At 34.0% G+C, this 8,811-nt stretch overlaps 1 pseudogene; it reads left to right on the top strand.

Annotated features, from left to right (window-relative positions):
- Positions 1-2,435: 2,435 nt before the first annotated feature.
- LOC106753238 lies at positions 2,436-8,576 on the top strand (annotated as a pseudogene).
- The last annotated feature ends 235 nt before the right edge of the window (positions 8,577-8,811 follow it).

Genomic DNA, 8,811 nt, shown 5'->3' with positions numbered 1-8,811 from the left:
ATATAGTTCCCATGGAAGCATGTCATGTGTTATTGGGGAGACCATGGCAATTTGATCATCAAACTATCCATCATGGTCTAACCAATACAATCACTATCCATCAAAAGGACAAGAAGTTTGTGCTTCATCCTTTGACTCCTACACAAGTGGCTAAGGATCAAGCACAAATGAAGGCTACAAGAAAGCAAGAACATATCCAAAAGAGAAAAACCAAGAAAAAAGAGAATGGTGACTCAAGTGTGCCACCTAAGGTTGCTCAACATGAAGTCCTTTTAAACAAAAAGACTTTAATCACTACACTTCAAGTTGAACAACCCTCCTATCTTCTTCTTTGTCAAGGCACACTTACATGCACATCTAGTGACTCCAAAAAGTCAACTCTCTCTCCAGTGGCTTGGCATAGCAGATTGCAGCTCGGTAATTCAGTAAAATTCCAGTCACAGTTGCAGCATTAGCAACTACTGGACCGTGTGAGAAACACTAAAGAGTTCAACTTCACTTCTTCTGCAACTGTGAGTTTTGTGTGGCTGCATATAGTGCAAGCAAGTTTCCTTTGAAGAGAAGCCAAAGTTGCACTTCCAATCCCCTTCCATTGTTAATTTTCTTGCTGAAAATTTGTGTAATATTTTTCTTTGGTTTTTTCTTGTAAAGGGCCAATTCAAGCAAGTGAGGTGGTAGAGTTCACAAATGCTCTTCCCTCATTTGTTAACTAGAGTTAAGAAGTCTCACAACCTAAAATTGGGTAGACGGTGAGTGTGTCTTAGATCCAATGTCTAAGCCTCACCTAGGAGACCTCACCTTTACTTTTTTCCATTTCCATTCAAGTTTTATCATTTGCTTTTACTAAGTTGCGAGGAGCGCGCCTAGAGTCCGATTTTAGAGTCCCAACTTGTTGTTTTCCTTTGTTTTTTTTATTTTCTTTTGAGTCTTCTTTTGTGATTTTAAAAGTAATCTTGCAAGTAACAACAACTAAGGGAGTAGCCTAGAACAATTTTGGCAAGGACAAGGCTTGGTACTTAAGCAATCCTAGTGATTCACCTCCCTTACCTGGAAATTGTTCTTGGGTGAAATCTAAGTAGTTGCAACACAAGACAACTTTTAGAAATACAAAAATGTCAAGGCATCAATCTCCAAGAGCTAGTGATTCTGAGAAACAAGTAACTCTCAAAGACATTTCAAAACAGCTTAGAGAGTTAGCTCAATGGAGAATTGACAATGAAAGAGAGATGGATTATGCTCAACAAGATAGGGAAAGACAAATCACTATAATTCATGATGAGTTGAGAGTTATGAGAGATGAGCAAGGGAGAATGAGGGGAAGTAGAAATGGAGATTCCCATCATGAGGTAGAGAATTTTAGAATGGGAGACTATGATGGGGACTATTCTTTTAGAAGTCATAGGAGGGAAAATCAAGAACCTCCTCCTCCTAGAGAAGTCAATATAAACCTACCTCATTTTCATGGGAAAGATTATGTTGAGGCCTTTCTAGACTGGGAAATGAAGGTGGAACAACTCTTTGCTTGCCACCAAATCAGTGAAGAAAGAAAGGTTCCTCTAGCTACCCTTAGCTTTCAAGGGTATGCCATGTATTGGTGGACTGCCATAGTGGAGGAAAGAAGGCTTCACCAAAATCCTCAAATAAGATATTGGAATGATTTGATCACTGCCCTTAGAAGGAGACACATTCCTTCTTACTACCATAGGGAGCTTATGGATAAGCTCCAAAGACTCCAACAAAAATCTATGTCTGTGGAACAATATAGACAAAAGATGGAGTTGTACATGATAAGGGCAAGGATAGAAGAAACAAATGAACTCACAATGGCTAGCACTACAAGAAAAAAGCTCATTACTGACCGATATTTATATACGGATTTTGATCTGTATGTAACTTAGATATTACATACAAATTTTTCATACAGATCATGAAAAATGAGTTACATACGGATTTTATATACGGATTTTATCTACGGATATATTCGTATATAAAATTCGTATATAATATTGGCACGATTAAGCGGGAATTTTATCTAAGGATACAATATGTAAGTAAGAGATAAAATCCATATATAATTTCAAAAACTATTATCTACTAATATTATATACTGATATTTTTAATTGATTATTAAAAAAAAAGTAAGAATTTATTTTCAATTTTTCCTATACCACTATTCCAAAATATACTCTAAGCCACTCATTATCAGTTCTAACAAAGCATGAAACCCTCGTAGGGTTTCTTCTTTTTCACGCCAAAAACAACAGCCTCCTTTGAGCAGTCACTACCGCACCTTTTCAGGGTTAACTACGGTGTCACCTCCATTTCCGCCATGTCCCTCGTTGCCCTACCCTCCACTAAGTTCGCTTCTTTGGATTGAGAGACCGTTAAATAAAAGATTCCTTGCTTAGACTTGTGTGGATACGATTGGAACGACAATGGCTAGAGTGGCGGGTGATGCAAAGGAAGAAGAAGAATTTGATGGTCTAAGATATGTCCTGCTTGACGAGGCAAATAGCGGCAATGCCATGCATGAGAGTAGAGATGAGGACATAGTCGACACGGGTGACGAACACAACGAAGATGGTGAGCCTAGAGAAGGTAGCTAGGGTTTCGAAATAATTAATTTGTTCAAAGCTCAATTGATTTGTTTATCCCCAAAATCCCTAAATCTTAAAACCCTAAATCCCTAAATCTTAAAATCCTAAATCCCTCTCTTCTTTCTTATGATTGTAACACCCTGATTCTTAGCACAGAACGTTGCATTGTTAGGAGATTGAGATTGAAGCGATGGCGCTGCGTTTTAAGAAGATTGAGGCTTTCAAAAGTTCAAGATTAAAAGTTTCCACTGGTGAAATTGCTATACTACCACGAGGTTTTTGTTTTTCTTTGCTGCAGTTCAAGATTTTTCTCCCTTCAATGTCTTTGCTCGGCATGGTAATTATTTTCCATATAAGGTCAATAATAAATATTAAAACTTATGATATGTAGAATGTTACTTGTTTTGCTCAAGTTCCACACTTAGCCATGAATTAGATTCAAGTGATGAATCAAATTTTCCTCTCCGTTAACAACCAGTATGTGGATTAGAAATTCATCTTTGCAAATGGGCAATTTTAACCATTCATGTCTATCTTTTATATTATTCAGGAACTCAGCATTAGTGAACTGGGTTGTTGAGATCTTTCTTTTTCGAATATCAATTTTCAACTTCATGTTAGGAATTCTTTATTATTTTTTAATGCCATCATCATTTCATTAATGGGTGCCTTCAATTTTGGGCTTTCTTTTTGTCATGTTAATACAGGTTTTCATCACAAATAATGAAAGGGCATTAGAGGAGCTATTTGTGGGTGAAGAGGATAATTATAGCGGTGTTGCATGCTTGAATGTGATAGCAAAACGAATTGCTACAGTTTTTTTCTTCTTTAAGACGATAGTTATAGCGGTAATACTGGAGATTTGACATCTCTTTTCTAATTCTCAATGTTGTGTTTTGTTTTGGAACGATGGAATTTTGACAATGAAGTTTCAATTTCCCCTGTATCCAAATATTTTCTGTGTCTTTTTTTTGCAGAGATTTGTTGATTTCCTTTAGAAAAAGTAACAGGACAAAAGCCTTTAAGGATTATATTTTATAGGCATGTATTTTTAATGTATATTAATTATGATGCAGGGGCTAGTTTTTTAAACATTATAGTTTGTTCTCGATTTGATTTTTATCTCTGCAATCATGTCGGTATCCAGGTAGAAGATAATATATGTATTCTATGCTTAGCTTTATGATTAGAATGATACAAGTAAAAATATCCTTGATTTCTTTCTTCTATTTGTTTTTAGAGGCGGCTTGGTTTCTACAATATAACCATTTAACCTATTTAGATTACTCAGTGTGTTTATAAAGAAATTTACTTATTGCGTTTCAGTTCAATCATTTATATAAGAATAAGAATCAATTGAAAAGAAAAAAGACTTCATCGGTTTTCTGTTAACTGTTCTAACTATATAGTATTTATAATTTGTCAATTAATGCAGGTGCTTCATGCTACAAAGATGAAGCGGTTTGAGATTGCAGAGTTGGTGAAGAATTTGAAGGCATTAAATAGTCAAGTAAATTTCTTTTTTGTAATATTTTACATTCCAACATTTTATATGTACCAATATTTTACCCTCCACTTAATACTTTTTTATATATNAGCTTTTCTAAGCTTTGGAATTAATTACTACACACCCTCATAAAGCTTCCATAAAAGTAAAAGAGTAAACAACAGACAAACCTAAATTATCAACTACATTCTTCAACAGAAAAATAATGTTATCTTAGTAAATGTATATTTTAATTCTCCGAAAGGTTGTTCCTTCTAGTTGTGTTCAATGGTTTATGGATCAGTTTCAATGAATATGGCTTTCATCAAATGTGTCTCATTATTTGTAATATTTGTGAGATTATAATTATGAACTCTCATTAATATAATATTTTATATGATTAGTCAACTAATTAATTTGATATTTCATATGATTCTCTAGAGTAAATCGTAAGGTTTTAAAAATGAAAGAAAATTATTGTGTTATTTTTCTAATTATATATTCTTAGGTTAAATACTTTTTTTTGTCCCAGTTTTGGTTACGAATATTCAAACTGGTCTCCATTTTATTTTTCTGTTCAATATAGTCCTAAAGAACGTAATTATGTTCAATTTAGTCCTTTTTATNTTCAATGTAGTCCTAAAGAACGTAATTTGTGTTCAATTTAGTCCTTGTTTGTGGTTCACGGAGTTTGTAAAAAGGACTAAATTGAACACAAATTACGTTCTTTAGGATTACATTGAACAGAAAAAGGACTAAATTGAACATAATTACATTTTTTAGGACTATATTAAACAGAAAAATAAAATGGGGACCATTTCGAATATTTGTAACCAAAACTGGGACAAAAAAAGGTATTTTACCTATATTCTTATAACTAATATTATCTACACATTTATATTGTAATTAACTTTTTATATCTGTAATTTTTTTCATTTTAAATTTTTATTTTCAATATTTTTCTTGATAAATTTATAATGTTTTACAGGTGTGGTCACTACAAGGCCCTTGCCACTGTAAGGATGTTCTTTGGTCTTTAGACTCCTATTATAGCTTATGGTTATTTTATCTTAATAAGCTTCACCTGCCCGTGATTATGTCAAAGGTCTACCCTGTCCTGATAAAGATTTTACTATTTTCATACTTATGGAAAGGTTGTTGAAACATTTAACCTGGATGAAGAAGTAGTTATAGCCAATGTAGATGCTGACAAGTATAAGAATTTTGCTGAGAAGTGAGTGCGGTGGCATTTTGATTTATCTCCTATTTAAAATAGGTTGATATTGTATTTAAGAAATACACGTGCCTAATTTGGAAATTTTCCAATACAGATATGGTGTTACTGGTTACCCTACGCTGAAGTTTTTCTAAGAGCAATAAAGTTGGTGAAGATTATAGTGGTGGTCGTAGTTTGGATGATTTTGTAGCCTTAATCAATGAGAAATGTGGTACATACCGTGATGAGAAAGGGTAGCTTAGTTCTAAAGTTAGTTAATCACATATGTTAATTAAAATGAAAGAGACTGGAATAATATCATTATAATGACTATTTATTCTTAGTGCAGGCTGGTATTGTAGAATCTCTGGATGGCTTGGTGAAGGAGTTTGTGAGTGCGGATGATAATGACAAAAAGACAGTATATTCCCAGCTTGAGGAGGAAGTTAAGAAGCTAAAGGGTTCTGCTGCCAGGTTTGAATGATTTTATGGTTCCGTTCTGCTATGTGATGGTTTTCTCTGGTTTTATTTTCAATTGTGATTATTGGAAAGTGATGGGTTGTTGCAACCCATACAAATTTGATTGCATATTAGGAATGCAGTATAGACTAGGAAGTGACTCCTAGGTCGTCTCTCAAGGACCAAACTGTGGTTCGAGAATCAGGACAAACACGTAGTGGGGGGTTGTGAAAATGTTTTTGCGAGGAGAATTAAACTAAATTAAAACTGGAAATTAAGTACAACCAGACATAATTGAAAATACTAAAATAACTGAACAAAACATGAAGACCGAACGGTCCTACAGATGACCGAACGGTTCTACATTAAGACCGAATGATCTCTAAGGCAAGTGAGGAAATTTGAAATGTAGGAAAATAAAGAAACTGGACAGAATAAACATCATAGTGAACTGAAACGATAAACCAAACATAACAGATAACATAGTAAACGAAAAGATTAAATTGAACATGTTAAAGCAAGTTGTCTAAACTAATTAAATTGTAATAGATAATAAAGAAACACTTAATAAAAATGAAATACACTATGAGAATAAAGCTTTAATGCTAAAAGGGGTTAAGCAATTGAAAATGCAGAGAATAAAATAAAAGAAATTGTAAAGCACATTGTAACAGCTTTCAACGCCATCCATCACCAGAACAACTAAAATGCGTGAGAAAATATAAAAATTGTAAGCTACTTAACTTGAATATTTTAATAACAATAATATCCAAACAAAGAAATGTGTCTCGGCTAATAAAAAAAATAAAATTAAATGAGCAATCAGTGTGCAGCTCATGCTTCTATCTAATCACCGTGCAACATTTTCAAAGAAAAGGAATAACAAAGATAATAAAATCTACGCATTTTCTCGTATTGAAAAAATATGAAAATCAATGTAACAGTTGAATAAAACATGTGCACACCAACGCTGGAACCAAGATATCCAATAAAAAAAATGCTGAAATATATTTAAATGCAAAGGTGTTCTTCTAAAGTTGAAGTCAGCAAAAGCAAGCAAAATTATTGTAATAGAAGCTAGCTGTTATCCTGTGCTGGAATCAAAATTCAGCCGTAACCCTCCATCTCTCAATGTCTCTGTGTGCTTTTCTAAATGCAAGATGATGTCTCTCTATACGTCTGGCGGCTATCCTCGGAATACGTCTAGGGTTCTGTGTCTCTTTTTTAGCTCACGTGTTGTTTCTACAATTTAATTGTCCATGGGCCTTTGCATTGCTACGTGCTGCCCCTAGTTTTTCCAACCAAAGCGTTAAAGAAAAGAGCTCTCTGGTGACGGCTTGCTCTAGCTCTTTTCTAAGGTGAATCATCCACTTCCTCACGTGCTTTTTGGATCAGGTCATGTGTTTTTTTTCTTCAGCCCGTGACAGCAACTCTCCAGCCCAACTCCTTGCTGGCAGCTGCTGATGGAAAAGTGCTGTTGTTGGGCTTTGACCGTGAAGACTGTGTTCGTGGAGCGTGGAGTGAAGCTGCTGCTGGTAGCATGAATTTGCTGGGCCATGAAAGCAGCAGGAGGTGGCGTGTGTTTTTTTTTCTTTTCTCATTATCCAGCTTCACAGACGTGCAACCACTCTTAGAAAAGAACTTAAATTCCTTCAAACCGGAACAACAATTCACTGCAGCATTTTTTAAGGTTGGGCCGTGGCACCCAGTTGCACCTCTCCAATTGATGTCAACACCTCCAAGCCTTTGGGCCAATTGCCATTTCTCATTTAACCTCCAAATGTCCCAAATTGTGTTTCCAAAATTTTCCCTGCAAATAATTAGCTCAGAAAATTCAAATTAATTAAAATTAGAATTTCCGGTCAAATTAAGCATATTTAGGAAAAACGGGAAAATACCAGAAAATTAAGCACAATTCCCTGATTAATTCTAGCACAATAAACTAAGTAAAGTCAATAAAATATCGACTCATCAGAAAGCCATAACTATTTACCCAAAGTTTTTCTTTAATTATAAATATTTACTTCTTTGTTTTTTTGACATTTGTCCTCTTCTGTTATGGCCAGATATGGCAGCCTTTACTTAAAACTTGCCAAGAAGAGTATGGAAAAGGGTAGACTATGCAAAGAATGAAATTCTTCGTCTGGACCGCATGCTTGAGAAGGTAATTGATGACTTTCTCTTGTTTGATATCATAAATGTTTTGGAGATTAATGTAATCAAGTGCATATCATAATGTATTATTAAGCACGTTTCACTCCATGGAATGGAATAGTATGGAAACTATTTTCTTACTGATTTGTCATTATGATTATAACATGAGATTCTGGTCATATCCATGCTGCATAGCATAAAGATAAAGATAATGAGTATATTGGTAGAACCCTTTGCTACTCTTATTTATTAAATGTGACCAAGCCTTTCCTTGTACTTTCCGTTGTATTGCTTCAAAGGAATTTGATATGATAGAAATGGAATTCTCTTGCTGTAGACTTCAATAAAACTAAGATTTTTAATTTCAATTATTCAAATGCTTATTAAATTTTCAATTTACAATTAAGACATCTTCATTTCACTGCACTAGTGGTGATTATGTAAATTGTAAATGATGTACTTGGATTTTATTCATTGAAGGTTTAGGTAAGAGTGTGATGGTCTGATATGTAATCAATTGGTGCAAATCTGTCATTTTAAACTATAGTTAGTAAATTGGATTACTCCTCTGATTGAAGTTTTCGGTCTTTTGAAGCAGTCAATCAGCCTAGCAAAATCAGATGAATTCACTCTGAAGAAGAACATTTTATCAACGTTTGCTTGATCTTATTGTGATAGAAGAGTAGTTTATCTCAGTTATGCAAGGAGACATAATTTGTAATTCTCCAGTTTTATTTGGCATTTAAAACTGACAGATATTTGGAATTATTTTTTATAATTTGAAAGTTTTATTTGCCTTTTATCAGTATATGGAACTGTTGGTTATTGGGTGTAGATGTGAGATCATTTATTATTTTTTTTATAAAACCATTAGTTACATACAGATTTTTCCGTATGTA

Source organism: Vigna radiata, unplaced genomic scaffold (assembly GCF_000741045.1).
Source record: "Vigna radiata var. radiata cultivar VC1973A unplaced genomic scaffold, Vradiata_ver6 scaffold_340, whole genome shotgun sequence".
Lineage (NCBI taxonomy): Eukaryota > Viridiplantae > Streptophyta > Magnoliopsida > Fabales > Fabaceae > Vigna > Vigna radiata.
This window is presented reverse-complemented; position numbering and strand designations above follow the sequence as displayed.